Here is a 22,464-nt window from a genome sequence, read left to right as displayed (position 1 = left end):
TCTTTGGAAAACCATCCTGTTCTGGTTCTCTAATAAACCCAGAAACAATATGATAGTCTAAAGCACCCATTAATGAAATATCAATGTCTTTTTGGTGTTTTAATCTCTAAAGAACCAGTTTGCTCAACTCAAAAACCCTGTGCAACCAAAATGGATCTTCAAAAAGAGATTTAATGAGCAACCTTTGTTTTAAGAATGTTCCATTGCGTTAGTGTCTGAGACCCCAATAACATAAGAATACATATAATGTAACATATAATACGATGTCATTTTTTGCATATATTTAACCATATATCACGACTTTGATGATTATTATGCATTACCCAAATACTATTGGGATAACAAAAGGTCACATTAGCCATTGCATTTGTTTAACGGCAGAAAATGTAACGTTTTTTGCAGAACGGAACAAAGACAGGGCACCTCGCCCAATCCAGATCTCTTAATTTGTTGTGACATCGGATGGCAAAAATAGATCCTCATGTTAAACGTCCGGAGTTGAGCCGCTGGCGCGAGCCGCTGGTGTCCGGTGGGCACGCGGGTCTCGCGTGTCTGCGTGTGCGGGGTCAGACCCCGGGAGGATGTGTGAGAGCATGCATGCGTCCCTGGGTCACATTCCGAGTCCTCCACCGTCTAGCTCGCGGGATTCTAGGGAGGCACGCGCGTTTGTAACGGGAGTTTAGTGCGCGTTATTATAATCACTGCGCCAAACTTTGTCCCGTCTTTCGTGTCGTCTGCGCGTGTGTGTGATGCAGGGTGAAAGCGGTGTGTATTGAGTCTAGAACCTGCCTATTGTGCTCGCTAAATGTGTATTAAAATTCCTCGTGCATTCTCTGTGGCGTATTGAGAAGGTCAACGCTGCTGTAACACCCCTAAACAGAAGCACCAGCTTGCCGACAGCATTTCCACACACTGCGTTAAGGATTTCAGCAAAGTGACTCTTGCGAATATTGGAAATGATTTGGTTTTGAAAGTCACTTTTTCTGTGTCACAATCCTTGAAGACTTGATTACGAAAAGCTGCAGAACATATCAGCTAAAAAAAAGTATGTAGCTGATTTAAAACAGACATGTTGTCACACTATCTGGGGGTAAGTTGGCACACTTGAAACCTTAGTAAAAGCTATTTCATGAGTTTTTAGCTACATTTAGCTACATTTACAGTAGAGCTATCATGAAACACACAATGAAATGAAATGCCCCAAAATGCACAAGATAGCATAAAATATCAAAACATTATTTTGGATATCTAATATAATTTTCATTAATAAAATAAATTACAAAATTTAAAACCATGTGACAGTATTCCCTGTAAAAATGTGAGATTATGATGACACAAATTTAATACAGTTTCTTAATAAGCTCCCTTGCATCAAAATTGATAGAAAAATAAATTCAATTTTGGGGTTAAAATCTATTTAAATTTTATATTGAACCTTTTTTATGTAATCCATTCTGTATTTTATAGCAAAATAAAGTGTTACTGTTTAAATCAAAATAAATGGTCTCATGTACATTCCTGTCCATGATTTAATTTGAAATTAATTGCATTCTCAATATTACATTATTGCAATAGTATCTAATAAACCTGTGTTTACAAATGAAATGTTTAATATCTGCACTGCATGTTTCCAATGCTTTGCTTATAGTGCTGAAACTGTAACCCACACACCTATGGGATGCTGCTAGTTGGCGTAATCTCATTAGGATGATGGCAAGATTGTAAGAAAAGACAGAGAGTGTGTTACAGTACATGCGCCCTGACACGTGCATCTAATTCATGGAAAATATTTCACAATATAAAGAATAAACACCCTTGTGTTTGCAAATTTGCATTTGCCTGAAAATAGCCGAATTGTCAAGATAAAAATTCACAGTTATCAATATCACAAAAGTTCTCAAAGTGAAATGTGATAATGTCCCTTTAGACTGCCTTTGGGGATATTATCACATTTCACTTTGAGAACTTTTGTGATATTGACTTATCAATCAGGTTACTGCATTTTAAAAGTCATGCTTATTTGCTATTGTTTCCAATTTTGTTGCCTTTAGGCATCGACTAAGCCATATTTATTGTCAGATAGATTATTATAATTTTAATGTATTGTCTGGTTAAAGATTATCTTCATCTGTGTTCGTGAGAGAGGAATGGATTGAGAACTGACGCTGTGCTTGTAGCAGTCCCATTGGCTTGTGCATCAAATTAGTTAAATGAAAAAGCCTTGTAGTGTCATTATAAGTAAATTCCTTCGAGAATGTATAATTCCATTAATGGAAAAAAGCTTTTAAACTGTTAGGATTGGCATGTAGAGCTTATCTCATTGCTGAGAATCTTCAATGATGGACTGAATCAATAGTGCGGAATGGGGTAATTTCCATTTCATTTCATGTGATGCTTTCGAAGATTTTACATTATTTAAGTCTAGCACCCTGGAGGAAAGTCAAATTTATTTAAAAGTCTTATAGCAAAAATGAGCTGCTATGAACTGCTGCTATCAGGAAATGAGCTATAAAACAGGACAAACCAACCAAACTGTACAGAAACTACATGGATGATTAATCACTAGTCAATCCCCTCGACTGACTTGAATGGAGATGTTAAATGGGAAGTCTGGGCAGTAATAACAGACTGTAATTCACTTGTCAGAAATGTAATGGAACCATAATAAAGAACTTTATCCATGTCATGTGACCACTTAGTGCTCATCCAACACAGCTGAGACTCTACAGAGTCATTCTGACCACTAAATATTTGGATTTCCATCACGCAGTAACTGAATGCATTCATCTGCATACTGTTTTGAATATCCATTGCAGATTGCCAATAGTTGCGCTAACATTGTAAAGTGTTGTTTAAAGTCACTCATTTTCACGTCCTGTTCTACATTTGGCTGATAACCACAGGCAGAAAGAAGATCTCTAGTATATGAAAATGACAGGACGTTGCAGACCCAGAGGTTATAAAATGACATCTCAATGTGCAAGTCCATGAATCACAGGAAATGTGCGTAGAATGAATAAACACACTAAACACACACACACAAATCAGACACGATTCGCATACAAGATACAATGCGATTTAATGATGAAAGCTTGGCCATTTTAACACATTTTTCTTAAACTAAACATTGGCACATATTATTTTTTATTTATTTATTTATTTAATTATTTGTTTATTTATTTATTTATTTTATGTTTGTGTGTTTTTTCCCCAATAGATATTTATGAATTTTCATCTGGAGATTTTTTTTTAATGAAGCTCAGATGTTTGGTCCGGCAACGTAAATAGCATTGCAGTTTTCCAAGAAGTGGTTTGGGCGTCTGGCTCTGTAGTGACATGAACATTCCTGAGGTTTTTACATCAGGATATTTTCCAGTTCAAGCCAAAAATCTACGATTAGGGACACAGCAATCCAGGTTTAAGTTTTTTTTTTTCTCTCTCTCTCCCTTGGATATACTCTTTGCCATGGGATTATATGACAGTCCTCTACATTACAGACTCCGAGCTTCTAGTTAGCTGGTGCAGTGCTGTTATAACAAGCTTCTGCTGAAAGCTGTGCTTGTCTCCTGCTGCACCACATCTGAGGTGACATTGTCTCAGCTCTGAACTGAAATTCAATATTCTCCCAGTGCTGTCACGCCGCTGCTCCTCACAGTGCAGATAAACAGCTTGAAGACTTCTCCAGATGTGTTATTCTACTCGCTTGGCCTTGAGGAACATGTGGCGCCGTTTCTTTTGGTAAATCTGCTGTGACTGTCTTTGGGCGGTGCTTCGACTATGTAATAGAAGTCTTTTAAATGGTTGTTTACATCACTTGAGTTGCAATCTGTTTTATATATATATATTGGCACAACCAATGGCACAAGTTTAGGGTGGAGGCTATCTTCTTGTCTGACCAATGCAAGATCAGGAGAGTAATACAGAAAATAGTTTCAAAACGTTTGATTTTAACCAATTAAGAACCCGTTGTAAATGATAAAGATAGTGAAACGTTGGTTTAGTAATGTATTATATGTAGCATTTCATTGTTACTCTTTCTCAAATAAAAATGTAATTTTGTTTCATCATTCCTGACATTTCAAGCAACCCATCCCTCAGCTGTGGTCTCATATTTATAGACTAAAAGTAAATGTAAGCTTTATTTGTCTTAAATATAGTGCTGATCCTAGACCTGTGGAGCCCTACGCAAAACTGTGTTGGGGTGCGGGGAGTTATGAATGAATGAAACGCCTTTGTCCATGTTCCCTGCATCTCAAAAGCACTTGATTTTTATGTAGAAAGGTCGACAGTGCACCGCATTAAAATAAATGGCATAAGCAGTTTTCAAAACCGCTGGCCAAATTCAAAAACAAAACTAAAATTAACTAATCTTTGAGAGCAAGGGGCCCCCTGATGTCCCCCGGCTCTGCTTAAATAGGAAAATAAAATCCTTTAGTTTAAGGCTTGCAACAATGAACAACTATATCACGCTCCTTGAGTGAAATAAATAAATACATAAATACATAAAAATCAAAGGAAGCCACAGTAAACACCAGTCCACATTTGAGTCGTTCTGTAGCCTATAAATCTCCAACTCTTTTTGACTCCCTGGTTAAATTACTCCCAGATTACTTTGGAGCTGCTCTACAGGAACTGCCTATTTTCCTTCATGACTAACAGATGTTCATGATTGGTCCAGTTTGACAATAATTCAATCCAGCTGCACCTTGGCGTAGCAAAGCCCGGCTTGCTTACAATAAGTCATTGGTCATGACTCGGTCCTGATATGCAGGTTATGGCTTGCAGAATTGCATGGCCCAACAGGATTTTGCTAATAGCCACCTCTATGGTTATTTGCAAGTGAAAGAATTGAGGATTGTGTGCAGTATTTGATGCAGTAAATAACTATGAAAGTCAATGATGCAAGGGCAATTACTTTTTGCCGGATTCCTGGAAGTATGTTGTTTGTAGCGAGTGTAAACAGTTTGATGAGGGTTCTCCTCAGTGAGGAACTGAGATTAGCACAGTGATAAACAATATAGCCAGAAGAATTGCCAATGAACCAAACAATGAATACTGCAAAGATAATCTACTAAACAGTTACTTTCTATGTGGTATTTTGGATTGGGCCAGTGGAGTGGATACACGTGCAATACACACCTATGTGTATTTATATAAATATATATTTATTATTAATTTATTGTTATAAATTGGCATATTAAAAAGTGATAAACAGTTAATTAAATGCCTGTTGCAATGTAACATGAAATTTAATTTAATTTGGTTATACTAGCTGTTTAAGTTACACTTATAAATCAGCTATCATATGCAAGGAATTATCCTCTTTGATGAAGCCCAAACAGGCAGAGGAGCTGACAATGTTGTGTCTAAAACATACAGTTACTCAATATTAACTTGTTTATTGAACGCTTGAATAAAAACAATGTCACACATGCAATTGTGCTGTCAGCAAATGCAGTTCCTCCTCAGTGAACTCAATTCCCCCTTTTGTGTTTAAGACGTGAATCTTGTTCATCATCCGTGCGTTGATGTACAACACAGATCGCACGCATTTGCTTTCTTAAAACATCCAGAAAGACCAAATGAGAACAGTGTCCCATCTTTTGCATCATGTTGCTAGGAGTGATTTCGTCATGGATGTATATTGACTGAACACTCTCCTTCTGAGCCCGAGGCTTTGCTTACTTCCTCTCAAGAAGGAAAGCAGTACCTCAATGAAATCATGCCTGCTTGGCGGAGGCTGGCATTCTGTCTATTCTGAGCTCAAACTGCGTTTGATCTCCTTTTCTTTTTTTTTCAAGGAGGCAAGCAGGTATATATTTCTGTTTTCAGCGAGGAGCAGTGATCTGTCTATTCAGAGAGACAATAAATAAATAAATCGATTGGCAAAAAAGATAACAAATTGCTTTAGGAGAAAAAAACCTATCTTATCAAATTTTGAAGAACGTACATGAGGACCATGGATATAAATGTTTGGTCAGGAAAGAATACCCAGGAGATAGCCTGCTCTGTTCGGAGAGATACAGTTTTGTTGGAGCTTGAGAAATGGTTTGTCTGGTAAGGGAAGCTAGAGGCGGCTCTAATAGCAGATGCTCCTCAGTTTTGTCACCTGATCACTTACTGTATGCTAGTTCATGAATAAAATCAAGGAACTGATAGTTTTACCACAAAGTGATTGTTTATCAACCTTTAAAGGAACAGTTTAAATGAACCTTCTGTCATCTTTTCCTCACACTTTTGTTTATATCTACAGCACACTCAAAAAAGCTGGAATGAAAATAAATGTCAGTGTCAACCCTGAAGAAACAAATATTTCATCATAAAGTGTATGCATGATCAATTTATTAAATTATTTAACAGTATATTAAAAATATGCTGAATACTATATTGTGTTAATATGTTATAATATATTGAATAATACAAAAGGAATTTCCACTTTCATAGGTTGAAAAATCTGTGACAATATATTTAGTTATGTAATAAAGGATAAAACGTTATGAATATTACATGTAATGCTATTTTTGTTTTCACTTCTAAATATATATTTTTATATTTGTCAGTATATAGCCTTACATTGTCAATGCATATATTGAACTATATTGAAAAATATAAGCACTAGTTTACCCTATATGGAAATGTATTATGTAATATATCACATTATATATTGCAGTATGTTCCAATATACAATTTTGTACCATAAAGTAAAGCTCCAAATATAGTACCTCAAAGTTATCTTAGAAATTATTCTTAATGAGATGAGCAAACCAAAAACCTTTCCTTCTACTGTGTCTGTAAATTCACTTTTGTACATAGCGTCAAGATCCATTGCATTGACCTTATTAGTAATTTTTTTTTTTTTTTTTTTTTTCATGACTAATTGACCTAATTTGATGCCAGGATGAACTTTCATCATGGGTTAACTATTCCTTTAAAATACGGATGTTGGAATTTTCAAGGCATGTGGTTAGGTTTTAGAATTGTGTTTTTATTTTCTCCTCTGATCTGATTTCATGCAGCAGTTGTTTTGCATTCATATGCATAATGTGTTTTTGTGCTGATGTTCTGTACTAATTTACTTGCCCAGTTTGGCATTTCTCTTCTACTTTTTTTCTCTCTGCTGCTTTCCACTGTGCTTTTGCATTTACTTTCCGATAAGATTGCATGCACCTGCAGTGGTGTCTGTTGCAATGATGCAATATCTTCTAAATGAGTTTTTCTCCCTCTTTTTGTAGCATTGCCACAAGTTTTTGTATATCCATCCAAATCCACTGATAATTGCTATCTGAGAGCTGTCTGCTTACGGTGAAATCAGAATAAGACAGCCTGACGATGCTGCTTATGTTTTGATTATTTAATGTTTTCATTGCCACTGCACAGAATGCCTGAAAGCAAGACATTCTACTACAGCAGGAAGGGATGTTAGATCCTCAGACAGGAAAGCATCTTTTGTCTCCCATCAGGAATTCATTAGCATGAGACTCCAGCTTTGTTTCCATCGGTTTGACAGGCAGCTGTAATTGAATTGAATTGATTATAGATAGATACATATCTTCTCCGCTGCAGACTCATGTTTCTCCATGTGGAGAGTGGCCTTTAGACTCTTTTCTCTTTTTTTTTGCTCATATTTTTTCTCTCTTTTTGTTCTGGGAAGGGTTGGAGATAGAATGTGAGGGGAAATGTTCCACGTCGCTCTATTTAGACACCCGCTGTTCCTTTCAATCTGAAACAGTCTATTAGCTCTGCTAGCAGACCAATCCATTTGCTGTTTTGAACTGCTCCAATGTCTTACTTTGGTTCCATCTTTCACGCCAACACCTTACTTACTCATCTACTAGTCTCTCTTCTTGCTTGTTTCTATCTACAAGTTTTCCTCTGATGGACATTAGATTCAGTCATGAACTGTTGAAAGGAAGCATTTAAGTCATTCCTGTGCAAAAAAAAAATAAAATAAAAAATAAATAAAAAAAAAACACAAATTCTACATTTTTTCTGCTATTGTCTGATGTGATAAGAGTGCATTTTTATTAATGTATGCAGTTGTATGTGTATTTCCATTAATACAATCGTGCTTATATGTTTAAAACCACATAATTACCTTAAAATAATAGAGTACTGTCATTTGAAATGAGACAAATGATGTCTCAGAGCCAAGTACAAAAATATGCAAACATTTTAGCACTTAGACGTGTTCTTTGTAAAATCTTACATAAATGTACTTTAAAAATCACCATTCCAGAAAAGGAAAAGGCATCCATTCCATAGCATGACTCATTTGTTGTTGGCAAAGGCATTGTTTTACCTCTGATAGGTCATTCATTAGTGAAAGAAATCTGCACAAAGGGAATATGATTGCATTGATCGTTTATTGAACTGACTGATGAGATGCAGGCCAGGGCTGAGGATTTTATGATACTGTACTAAATTGAGTTTGAGTTGATGTTTGAACTTCCGAGACGATGTGTACCTAATGACTGTTATATATGTTCTCTTAATGGACCTCAATGGATTTAAAATAAAGGAGTAAGTAAACAAGTGAAACAGACATTGATGTTAAATCATAAAATCGCCAGGGTTTCACTTATTTTTCATATTGGTTGAGCTTTGATGATAAATAAATTCATGCAAAGAGTACAAGTAACGGGATTTCCTTCTTGTCAGGAATTTTGTTGTGTTTTTTTTTTTTTTAATTATTATTATTTATTTTTTTTGTAACAGTCGTTCTTCATATTTTAATTATAGATGAGTTTCACTATAAAATTGCATTTGTATGCTGATCTCAGTGCATGATGATATTTGTTTTGCATCCATTAAGTTCCAAACCGCAATTGTTTTTAATTATTATTTTTATTATTATTATTATTATTATTATTATTAATAGACCATTTTAATTCAATTCACTGTTTAGTTTATTCAGATTTAACATACCAAATGGATAATAATCTGTGACCCCTCTTTATTTTTCTAACAAAAATAACTGTATGCCAATACATAAAGTATATTATAGTATCTCACTAATCATATTTCAGTGCCTAAAGTATAACAATGTGCAAGCCAATATGCTAAAAAGTATTTTTAAAAAGGGATGATTTTGGATAGTCACCAATTTGAATGGATTTTATTTCTGGATTTTATAATCTGCATAAGCATTTGTACTTGTACAAGGAAGTAATATGCTTGGGTGATGAATGACTTAATTATCAGGCCTCAGTGTCAGACATTTCGTTCTTCATACTAGAGGAAAAACATTAAGCATACTTCTTTATGAAAAAATACTTCGTTATGCAAAAACATAAAGAAGTATTGCTGATCAGTCGTTAGGCTGTCTGCAATTAACTCCCTAATGCGCCTGATTACACCGACTCCAGTGTGCCCGTTTAAATAAGTGCCTTGACCTTTTAAGCGGCCAGTGGCTGCACACACTGAGTGTTTGCACTCAAGATTAAGCCCCTTGTCCAGGTGCTTTCACCTTGAGAAAATGGTATTGTGCACTACTGTGCTATAAAATGCACCCACCTTCCTTCTTTGGAAGCAGTTTCCGAACAGATGGTGTACCCACCCTCACTTTTTTATGAGTCGTTAAACTTGACTTGTTGATGAAATGGAGACCTTCGTTACCCTGCTCATGCAAATGTGTATCTTTACAGTTTAATATATCTTCATTGTCGCTGGATACCAGGTGCTGGAAGTGCTGTATAGCCGACGGCACCTCCATACATTACACAGCACCTGAGAGAGGCAATATCATATACCTTTGCTGTTAGTATCCAAAATACAGAAGATTTATTCAGAGATGCAGCCATAGCCTTTGGTTGCTTCCCTGTTTGGTTGAAACATGCACACTCCCACACTGAGACCTTGAGACTGGGTCTGCGTATGGCATAACAAGCTTACCGCACCTCAGGGAGCAAACATTAAAGCCATTCTCTTCCTGAGTCCCAGCCTGCAGCCATATTCCTCTGTTCATGCATAATTGTTTAGTCATTTTTGGCTTCCCTTGCATCTCTTTCCAGCTGATTATTTATGATTTTCATGTCTCCATTAAACTAGAAAACAGCAATATTTCAAAGATAAGTACGCTTGAAATGGATGGACGGTAAGTGGTGGTCTTTGACAAGTCGGAAATACTAAAAATGCATGAATGTATTTGCACACAATGCTTCATTCACTATTAATTGGTCACAAGAGTTCCTATGTGGGCAGAAAATGTTCTCAGGTGCATGCACACATGAATTTATTTTATTGCCTCCTTTAGTGTTGATGAAACTGGATTATTCATAATAAGGGTGCATGTGATCCATATGAGGGCTTTCCTATGAAAAAGTACTGATTGTCAGTACTTATGTATTACACACACACACACACACACACACACACACACACACATAAATATCAATAATGCATTCTGCTATAATTCTCTAAGGGCACTGGGAATGTGAAGTGCTGTATGTTTGATTACCGTCGGTATCAAATTTGACCTCAATTTAATTAAAATCTAAATAAAAAAACCTCAGTGAATCTGGATTCTTCTTGAAAACAGGTTTTACGCAGTGCATTCACTTTGTGAATTACCTTTATTAAGTGACACCCTAAAGTATACGTTCACTGTGCAGTGTTTTTAGTTACATTTCTTTATATCTGCACTTAATTCTAAGACAGTTAATATACAGTTCTCAGGTTTGGTAAATATTATTTTTTATTTAAAAAAAAAAATGTAAGATTTCTTTTAAAAGAACTCACACTGGCCTGACAGAATGCTTCACGTTCCAAGTTTAACCTGCAGTAGTGATGTTATAGTAATATTTGCATACTGAATGTGGATTGGTGTTTTTTCTTGCATTTATTTGCATACCGATTTGCTTTGTTTATTGTATAACTCTGTTTAAACTGCAAAGATGGAATTCCATTGAGATGATACTTCTGACCATTCAAGTGTCTTCATGACCACAGCAAAGTGGATGTGGCATTTAATTTACAAAGAACCAAAGCTTTCAACCCTTAAAATGTTGACTGTTCTTTTGCAGCCTTGCTAGCAGCTGTATTTTTGGACATGGACATCAAAATGCTGTTTTTGAGTCACTACTGACTTGAAATAACATTTCAAAACTAGCTGCAATAAAATTAAATCCCATTTAATCATATAATTGTGTTTCCTTTGTATTTTTATCCAGAGAAAGGATGTGGTGTATTCATATTTGGCATGATTTGTTGCCCTTGGTCCAGAGAGACTTGGAGGGAGAAAATAGCTATGTTTGCAAAATGAGGCTTTCATAATAATAATAACAGACCTTAAACAATGCTTCGCATCTTCAGTAAACATTCTTATTGACTCTGACTTTGGATATATTGCAACATATGGAGCAACGGTGCCAATTTTATTATTTGCATCTCCTCTCGGGAGTTGTTACATTTGTTAACTCATGGTTGCTCTGGTCTTCATTTGCTCTTTGATTCTTCTTTGATTATGCAAAACCAACACAGTGTGATGTGAAAGGGCATGTGATCTCTTAGTTGGTTAACTTTTCCTCATGGATGCTCTTTTGATATTGAGCAATGTGGTGGATTCAGCTCCTCACCAGCCTCTGTGCTAATGAGGCAATTAAATCCCTGGTGTCGGTGTACAGAGGGCTGGGAGAGAGGGAGGAAAGGGAGTGTGCTGTCTCAGCAAAAAGCGGCCCAGAGCGCCCATTAAATTCCATCTGAATGGAGAAATGTCATCAGCAATGGAGTTCCGCTGGGTGCCACACAGTCTTGTCACATGTCCCATGAAGTACTTGAACTGAATCTCCTGCTGCAGATTCCAATCCATCCAGTGGTTTGTGTTTTCCTTTTCTTGTGAAATGAGTAGGGTTTTTGCATTGAGATTCGGATGCTAATGTAAGAACAGGTCCTGATCAGCATGCATCACTCCTATGATGATAGCTTATACCAGGTGTGTCCAATCTTGGTCCTGCAAAAGATTCTAGTAATCCTGAAGACCTTGGTTTGAGGTTTGGACCTCAACTCTGCAGGAGAGTGGCCCTCCAGGAGCAGGATTGGACACTTCTCACTTGTATGTAAGGTTACAAATTTGTGCGGCTTCCCCAACTTCAAACCTCAGACCTGCTAGAAGACACAATGGGGAAGAACATGGGAAGAGGGTCTCAAGGCATCTCAAGATGCCCTCTTTTGATTTGTTTTACCCCCATAAAAACAACCCCTGGCAACCACTTAGCAGTTCACTTACAACCAGAGGGCCCTTAAAACCAAAACTCTGTCACATGATCTTTTCATGTCCAAGCTCCACTCACTGGTTTACAGTACAACTCATGCAAGTAAATAAAGATTTTCAACAGCAAGATTGGTGCAAGAATTTCCATGTTGGTTAATTGTGGTTAGTGCTTCTTTGCAATTAATAAATTAATTTTATTTAATTGGAATTTTATTTTTGGGGTGGCATGACTCTGTCCGTGGGCAGGAATATACATTTTCTTTAGTTTTGACAAAAGCCTCAAAGCTGTCAAAAGTCCACCGCAAAACATGTCATCTGGACAGACTTAATCTGACAAATAAATTGATTAAATGAATTGAGTCCAGAGTACACACTGTTCATTTACATGAACTACAGACATTGTACCAACAGAAAGTTGTTTGTGGGGCACACCTAAAGGTTAGTGTGTTGGACTAGCAAACCAAAGGTAGTGGGTTCAAGTCTCAATACCAAGAGGAATTGTAGGTGAATGAACAGCCCTCTCTTTCACCTTCAGTAACCCTTGAGCAAGGTACTGAACCCCCAACAGCTCCCTGGGCACCACAGCCTCACCACAAATGGCTCCCTGATTCTCCAGGTGTGTGTTCACTGCTTGATGGGTTAAATTCAAAGCACAAATTCCAAGTATGGGGCACAAATCTTGGCCACACGTCACTTTCACTTTACTGTTTTAAAATCACCTTATCCTTTAAGCTAGGTCAGGAACTTGGTGGGGACAGTAGTATTTAAATCACAGATGGTGACCAGCTATGTCTTTTCATCAAGGTAACTACCAGTTAAAACCTTGCTTGATCACTAATGTAATTTCTGTTGTACTGCAGAGCTTGGGTCCCACAAGCAAAACTGTAGGCAATCAAAAGACACATTGAGCACAGAGCAGTGCTGGTAACTTTTTTTCTTTTCCTGCTGATGTAATTTATTATTATTATTATTATTATTATTATTATTATTATTATTATTATTATTATTATTATTATTATTTATAAGCAGGTCCTGAACCAGGTTCTTGTAGTTGTCACAGCAAGTGTTGCTTTTCTTAGGTATAGAGTAGGCTCTGGTAGGTTGATGACATTTCCCAAGTGCTGAGCATCACAGTCTGTTTATCTTCCTCAGACAGTTTAGCCATGGTTTCTGTTGGGTCTGTTTGGGTCTGTGTGCACTTGGCTATTTAGGAGCATTTGACCTAAGCAAACACATCAGAAGCGTCTCGGAAGTGTTCACTGAGCCCTCCGCTCCTCAAGGAGAGTATTTACCTTCCCTCGCGATACCTCCATGACTTATTCATAGCACAGAGCGAGCCGCCACACTCCAGGGAGAAAACGCATGGCCATGTAAACAGCAGCGTCTGCACCTCAGTGGGCAGGACAGGATTTTTTTGGATTTCCTCTTTTGTTTCTCACCTCATTTTGACCTCTACAGCACTTTAGTGGCAAACACACTCCAGGACAGATGTATTGCAGTGTGTTTTCTGTCCCCTCTGGGTTGATATTATTCATAGTTTGATACTGATTGTTTACACTGCATTGCAAGTTGAAAATTGTGGAAATAATTCTCAATTTAATTATAGTGACATTTAGCTGCTAGCAGTGCTGTTCACTATAATGTTACGCCATGACAGGGTTCACATTAGGGCGCCAGTCTAATGTGTTTAAAGCAGACACAATTAAAATGAACGTGCCGCCTGATAACGACAGGCTTACAGCTACTCTGAAGGAATTACGGCGTAGAGCTGTCTTATAATGTGCAGCTTATCTGACAGATTGCCTCTCTTTTGCTGCCGTTAATGAATAGCTGGTGTGGCATATCTTTAGGCACAGTGTATGAAAAGCAGTGCCTTGTGCTGAGTGATGTAGAGCAGGGCTCATTATCTCCACACAGGTGGGCCCTAGACAGGACACGACGGGAGAAATTGTCAAGAACAGACATAATTGTTGTCTGTCTTGCATGTCGCAAACATTGTAACTACATTGTGTTGTTGTGAAATCATGAAAGAGCTGTGTCGTCATCAGCGCACCTGCAGTCACTCTGGAGAAAATCTCGAAATGCTCTCGTGGTACTTTGATGCCACATGTGACGTGGCATTGACGCCATCTCAAGTCGGACAAAATTCTAATTGGCATGCACTGCTTCAAGTCAGATTGTGATTAATATACGCAGTGCTACATGAAGTCAAATGCACCTTATGACTAAACGGGGGTGTGGTAACTGGAAAAAAGAAGGCAGGACAAGACAAGAGTAGTACATGGCCAAAAAAACAAAGACTACGCCATGTGCTCAGGCACAAGATGAACATAGACACATTAAAGGGGGGGGGGGGGGGGGTGAAATGCTCGTTTTCACTCAATATCCTGTTAATCTTGAGTACCTATAGAGTAGTACTGCATCCTTCATAACTCCAAAAAGTCTTTAGTTTTATTATATTCATAAGAGAAAGATAGTCTGTACCGATTTTTCCCGGAAAAACACGACCGGCTGGAGGCGTGACGTGTGGGCGGCGCTAAAGAATCACGAGCACGAGTAGGCTTTTGCGTTGAGAGCGTTTGGAAGCTGTGACACAGATCCAGAGGCTGAAATTTAACAAGAGCAGCATCAGCAAAGGCGTCTCTATGTGGTATGTACTGAAACTGTATATATTTGCTTAGCGGTTTTGGAAAATGACTAAGTTCCACTTTATGTCGTCTTTTTTTTTTTTTAAGCTGTACATGTGGAAAGTGCAGTTTGATGACAACATCGCATGTTGTTTACTTGATGTGCTTACGCGCCGATAGCTAAGTTAACAACACAGAGATATTTGAAGCAGTTTTACTCACCGCCTGCGGTTCCAACACGCGATCGTGACCCTTTTTCGTTGGGACTGCATTATCCTTAAGAAATAAACGATGTGCAATCCGAAATGCAGGGAACAAACAAAAACACTTGCACAACTCCGTTGATGCTCTGTAAAAATAAACTCCATCCACTGGTCCCTTAATGCTGTTTCTCTTTTGGTAATCTGTGCAGGGTTGTCTTTCACGACGCTCTCGCTCTGATCAGTGAACATCTGTTGTGCTCTCTCTGCTCTGCTATACGGGAGCGCGCTCTTCCGGCAGAAGTGCCTCAGGACCCATATAAGGAAATTCCGCTCCATCTAACGTCACACAGAGCCATACTCGAAAAAAACTTTCCGAAACTTGTGACAAACCGGAAGAGGTTTTTTTGGAACAAAAATACTCCTTCAAACGTACATCTTAATTTTTGAAACTTTGTCCATGTTTAGCATGGGAATCCAACTCTTTAACAGTGTAAAAAACTCAGTATGCATGAAATAGCATTTCACCCTCCCCCCCCCCCTTTAAACAATGACAGAACAGACATGACGGTCAGGGCAGGACCCTTGCTAGTGAGTCTTGTTTTAGAGTTGTTCAGCATTTTTTTCCTTGTCCTTACCATGTACATTCTTATTTTTAATTGATGCAAGTAAATGTGGCTCTTTTTAGCATTGAAGCGTGCACCTGATTTGAGGTCAATACGAAAACATTTCCTTTAATTGAAGCTGTTTCACACTGAAAGATCTATGTAATTAGCTTTTGTTGGTTGTCTTAGCCTCATGCTAGGCAAATAACTCATCCGTGGTTGCCTTTAGCATCTCAGAAACCCCTGTGGGGTGATGTATACCTCCTATTGATCTCTGGATCATGTGATCTGGATCAATAACCAGAAATCACTGCCCTTTATGCAGTGAATGAGAAGGGGACGGAAAGGCGGTCTGGCTTGTAATCGTCAACTGTAGGGCGCAAGGACGGGTCCTTGAAAATGCTCTGGTTCGACTGGTTATCTGCGTTCTATCATGTTAAGAGGAAGGTCATCTGTCCAGCACTGATGTATTTATGGCCCTCGAGGGCATTCGGGGAAGTTGCTCACACCCAAGATTATAGAAACATCCAACTCCATGCCAAGGATCTGCTCTGTATCACAGCATTTGGCTGTTTTATTTAGAAAAGACTTGAATTGAAGTTGAAGCACATTGGAGAGTTAGATGCATGTCTGGCTTTAATAATGTAAGACATTACATGCTCTTTGGAGCTGACCTGACTTTGGAGTCTCGGCTGTAGTGGGGGATTGACATGTGCTGGTTAGCAAGATCTAACAATCGACTTGAAGATGGATTGACAGCATGCATCCTTTTTTGCTGCAGCATCAGTAACAGACCCATTGAAGCATATTGACCAGCTGGTTACTGTTCAAGACTTCTGCCTGGACTCTGAGCCATCAAATTAATTCCAACAACAGAATCCTCATTGTTGTGGAGAACTCATATGGTCAATCTGCCCTTTTAAAGTCGATGTGAATCAAAATTAACTGCATTTAATGTAATCTTAATGCATTTTCTTTTGTGCCCATCAACATGTTATAACCTGCTCCACCTCTAAAGTGGCTGTATTTCGTAGCTCATGAATGTAATTGGTTGATGTTAACCATTAGTCCAAGAAATGTTTTGCCAATATTTTAGGTCCCATTCTGCTATGATAGACAAAACCGAGACCCTTCATATATTTTTGTCTTTAAGTATTGTGTTTAATTTTGAAGTATGTCACATCATCAGTGTAAAATGGATTATGAATGTGATTCATCTTGACTTGAAGTAGTGCAACATGTTTTTTTTTTTTTTGTGTGTGTGTTTGGTGGATGGCAAGCCATTCATGGGTCTGCTGACAAAACTTTTCATTCTACATGTGCCAAAAAAGCCTGATGTATCGAATATGATACAACACAAAAAACACATTTGCAAACTTATATATATATTAACTGAAATAAATTTTCCCAGCCCTCCCTTAAGTGCCATTGCCACTCTCTTTCTTCTATGGTATTTTGTTCTATATTTAATATCTTCTCACTATTGATTCAGATGGATATTCCTGTGGCTTAGAGAACAGCATTTAACCCCTCATGTCCAACAGGCAGATATTTTGATATATCACTCGACATTATAATATGAGCGCATTAGTGTCGAGATGCATGGGGTTTTCAAAGCCCCTTCTTTTTCCTTTTAAAACTAGTTTTTGCTTATCACAGGTGCTCTAGGGGGTCGTTCATGGATTGAACTGAAAATTATTGCCTTCCTGTGAATTGATTGGTAGAAAGACCTCATCATGAGGAGTCCCATGTGTACATGTGTGTTTTAGAAGGAAGAACAGTGTTCAATGAGACGCGCATTAGTTTGGCCTTTACAGGTTCCTGTCCTCAATGACAGCAGGGTTTCATGTCTGACCTGATCCCCCTGCGTACTTAAAATACCATCCCACGGCAAATACCTGTCATTTCAAGGGCGCCACACTTCAAAATGTCCACATTAACAATCCTGTGACCCTCACACACACACATATACTATTCTATCACTCCATCAATCTAAAGGGTCAGCCCCAGATTCACTCTCTCAGTTGGTATTGTTACCTTTGACACAATCTTGTGTAAGGAAATGTTTTCATTGTCTCATTTTTCGGATCTCAAACATGTGGCCGCCACTCTCTCGGCCTCCCGTTGTGTGTGATACGTGCTGCTGCAGGAGGCAGAGCAATGAAAATGATGATGATGGATCCTCATAATCGCTCTGAGTCCTGCCTACCAGAAGCAGCTCACGTGTCGATCCGATGGAGACCAAACAGGTCCCGCTGAGTCAAGGCTGTGTGCGGTTATACGTGGACGTGATCTAGAGAGAGAAAGAGAGAGCCATGTAACCTCATCTATCATCTGGCATCTTGGCCTGAGACTCCTCTGAGAAACTGTACAAACACACACACACACTGTTGTTCTGGTAATGTGATATAAAAACTGAGTCAGTGTACAAAGAAAAATTGCAATTTAACAAAAAATAATACATTTGGATTTTTAACATCTACGTGATGCAGTGAAACAATTAAATGGTGCAGGATTTTCAGTTTTCATTTAGAATCTGCTAGTAATTTTCTCAAATAATTACAAAGAAATTGTAACACACTGATTTAAAAATGAAATGATTCTGAAGAATAATGACTGAAATAGTATCTTCTTGTAAAACATGGTCCAGTAATCTTTATTTATTTATCTATGTATTAACTTCCAGAAATATTGGAAGTGTTCATAAAATAAAAGTATTCTTTTGTTTCAATCACAGCAATCATTATTTAAACCAAACATCTACTGTAGCTTGTTAATTAAAATTCATCAAACAAAGCCATTTTTTCCACATTATTCACTAAATTAACACAAATTAGTGGCACCAAAAATATACAAATATATGAATAGTAAAACATGGCAATATTCGCCCTGTTAGTTTATTAATATATATATATATTCCTTTGTGTAAGACATTAATATAACATTTTAATGTATAAAAAGTCCCTTATTTGTAACAAATATTGTCTTACAAAACAGATCAAGTGATGTTAAAAATGCTAATAATAATAATAATAATAATAATAATAATAGCTGAATCAGAATTTTGAGTTAATTTAACTTAAAATAAATAAATAAAAATAAATAAATAAATACTCATACTCTAGTCTAAAACTAGTCTAATGAATCCAAAAGAAACTCAATGGCCAAAGTAAAAGGCCATTGTAATCACTGCAGTATTAATAATGCTGCTTAATTGTATAATGTCACCAAAATTATTGCGAATATATCATAAGTATATCAAGTATCGCCCAGCTTTAGTTTTGTTCTTTGTTCCTTGTGTGTTTATAATATGTAATTGCAGGCTACGTGGTAACCTTGGGAGGTCATGTTCCCCACTCCAACCAAAGTGTGAATCAGCAAGACCCGGTCACTGGAGAGAAGTGTGTGTGTGTGTGTGTGTGTGTGTGTGTGTGCACGTACAGGTGCCTGATATGAAATTCACTCCTCCTGTCTCAGATGGGATGGGTGGGCCAAGGTCAGTGCAAGTTTCTGAATGCTCAATGCCCTTCCTCTTCACATCGTCCAGAGGAGAAACACTGCAAGGAATGGAGGCTGAGAGGCAAACGAATGAAAAGATAAACAGAAATCGAACATAATCAATTTTAATGTACCGTTCTCCCAGCTCCTTTATACAAAGTCCTTCATAAACACCCTTTCCTTCTTGTTTCTCTCTCTGCCTCACTAACCGTATCATTTTCCATGTTAGCAGTAAAAGATGCTTATGTGAGCGGACTGGCTGGAGACACGTCGTTAAAATTGCCATCTAATCTGGCCTTCACCAGTTTTATTACATCTGCTCAGAATACAACCTCAAGTCAAATATAGGCTTCCTGGTTTTACCACACACACACACACACACACAGGCACACACGCACACACACACACACACACACACACACACACACAATGTACTCATTTTCTTTCAACCATAGTCTTACTACACAAAATGCATAGGTTGTCTGAATTGATCTGGATTCAATTAGAGTTGTGTTTAGTTCACCAGAGGAGTAACTTCAAAATACTGACTTCCTTCCTGTGAATCAATACCAGAAATGTTCGCCCAAGTTTGAGAATCTGTGAATTCCCCAGGCTTCCCCAGACCCATGTACACATCTAAAATTTCAGACTTTTTTGAAACTCCCATTCAAATTTAAGAGACTCCATGTTACAGTCATGTGTAACAAAGTGCTGTATAGCACCTGACACTGGCTTATCGAGGAACGGTAATCTTTTTTTTTATGGGGTGGCATATGTCACTTTATTCAATAATCCGTAATGCACTTTAAGGCTGAAGGTCATGATATGAGCGGGAGGATCAGTGCTTTAATCCATCTGCTCTCTCACTCATCTTTCTCCCACAAAAAAAATATAGAAATGTAAGGAATTCAGTGCACTGAAATAATGCCTATGTTTGAAGATTGAAAGCCTGCTGGTTAAAGGGCATCTATTATGCTCCTTTTTTACAACATGTAATATAAGTCTCAGGTGTCCCCAGAATGTGTTTAAACTCAAAATACCCCACAGATCATTTGTTATATCATTTTGAAAATGGCTATTTTGAGTGGAAGCAGAAACTATATCTTTAAATGCAAATGAGCTGCTACCCCCTACCCCTTTTCCAGAATAGGGCTGTACCTTTACAGCTCATATCTCTGAATGGTTTTGATTAGCATATCTATCGTGGTGACATTATGTGTTTCATATCAGTTTAAACTTCTGATACAGTGCTGTCTGAGTGCAAATAAAGCGTCTGTCGCACCGCATGTGAGAATTAAACTAAGTTCTCTGTCATGTCTTATGGAGTTAAACTGTCAAAGACACACAAGGTCATGTTAAAAACACGTTACAAAAACACAGTCGGTCATGTCTGTGAAGGTAAACAGTTGAGATAAAATCATGTACTGATACTGCTGTCTACGCTGCTGACATGACCCAAGCAATAAATAAAAACAGAAAACCACTCAATGCTCTTGACTGAGTAACTTTTATAGCTTTAATAAGAAGACATTTCTTACTTGAATGCTGCTTTTAAAGGCAAGACGAGGCAAAACAAGTTTATGTATATAGCACATATCGTAAACAATGGTAATTCAAAGTGCTTTACATAAAAGAAAAGAAAATAATCATAAAAAAAAGAATTCTGCTGATCTAAGGTTTAATAAGGTTATTTTGTGTGCCTAAATTGGGACTTGCATACTACAGTTGCATTGCATGGGAAAGCTGCCCGCCTAAAAACTGTGGATTTTAGTTGAAAGACTGATGTGTGCGTGTGTGTGTGTGTGTGTGTGTGTGTGATCAGTTAAGTGGGAGATGTCAGTTCAGTCAGTCAGTCATAATGAATGGTGCTGGTGCACCTGCTGCCTCATGTTGAGCTATTCACAACACACAACAAATACACAGTAAAGCAATTACGTGGCTTACTCTCATAAATGCAGATCCTCTCTGTCGTCGGCTTAGTGCATCAAAAAAAGAGCCATGTCTTCCTTCCTGTTTTTATTTTTATTTTTTATTTGTGTGTGTGTGTACATAAATATCACATAATATAGTCACAGTGCTCTATTTCCATCAGTCTCTGGGGATTATTCAGAGAACATGGTTTTTCTTGGGTTGGGAGCAGATCTTTGATGTTCCTCTTTGTTTTTCCCTTCCTTTTTTCTCTGTCTCACCTGTGGTACTGACACAACAAACTTAAGTTGCTGAACTCCAGCTGACATTTATTTACAGTTGAAATAAAATATAAAATATAATTTAATATAAAATATATCTACAGTATGTTTATTTTGTGTGTTTACTTTGTTGCGCAATAGGAAAGAAAAATCTCAAATGTTGCTCCTAGATGACAATGTGACTTGATGGAGATTTTAATTTTTATCTTCTCATTGCAATTTAAGGTGAAGACTTTATTTTTGTAAAATATCAAAATTTCCTTCACCACAATTTTTTTATAGATTATAGATTTTATAAATGGAGAGCAATTTGAGACTCTTTTTTTATTTTATTTTTTTATCAAAATGTCACCTTCATTCCAATGTCACTTGGTCATTTTTGTAATTGTTTATGAAATTTACTAGCAATTTCTTAGAGAAAATAGTTTCTACATAAATTACGGAGAAAAAAAATCATCCATTATACAGTAAATCTGTTTGTAGGTTAAAAGTCTGCTGTTGATACTATTTATTTATTTACTTATTTATTAGCCTAAGTTTAATTGTATTATATGTTTGCATTCATTGTATTGTTAATATGCCATGAAATAACGTGAGGCTGAAAACTTAAATACTATTACTGTCTATTTTTATTTATTCTAGGGATTTTTAGGAGCAAAACTCCCCCGCCCATGTAGACGTACAAACCTTGGCGCTTCACGTGATAATGAATAGCTATTTAGCAGTTGTTAATGATAGCGCCTCTGAGAGCTCTCCATCTCCCTGTCTGCCTCTTTGTGTGATTAGCAGGAATGCTAATTTGTCTCTTAACAGTCTGTATGACCTCTTTTCCTAGCGCACTCCGACTCATTCATATTCTCTCAGATCTCTCCATCTTACAAATGGTCACAGGTACATTAATCAGGAGTAGCTGCAAGTTTGAGCTCCTCAAGTGCCCAATTAGCTTCATGGAGAGACGCCCTCGGGGATTCATTCACAACGGTGCAATTTAGCTCTAAATGAATTAGTGCAGATTCAGAACACTGGAACATTTTGTTTAGCATTGTTTGTTCACTCATTTCATGATTCTTGAAAACCACCGCACATGAGATTTTCAGGTTGCAGGAGAAATCCCATTAGTCATTTTAACAGCGTTAA

The 22,464-nt window shown here is 37.5% G+C and overlaps 1 protein-coding gene across 1 annotated transcript in view; it reads left to right on the top strand.

Annotated features, from left to right (window-relative positions):
• LOC127934531 (CXADR-like membrane protein) overlaps window positions 1-22,464 on the top strand; it is an 84,119-nt gene that overhangs the window by 773 nt on the left and 60,882 nt on the right. The gene's annotated exons all lie outside the window — the stretch shown is intronic.

The sequence above is a fragment of the Carassius gibelio genome, chromosome A18 (genome assembly GCF_023724105.1).
Source record: "Carassius gibelio isolate Cgi1373 ecotype wild population from Czech Republic chromosome A18, carGib1.2-hapl.c, whole genome shotgun sequence".
In the NCBI taxonomy this organism is placed as follows: domain Eukaryota; kingdom Metazoa; phylum Chordata; class Actinopteri; order Cypriniformes; family Cyprinidae; genus Carassius; species Carassius gibelio.
This window is presented reverse-complemented; position numbering and strand designations above follow the sequence as displayed.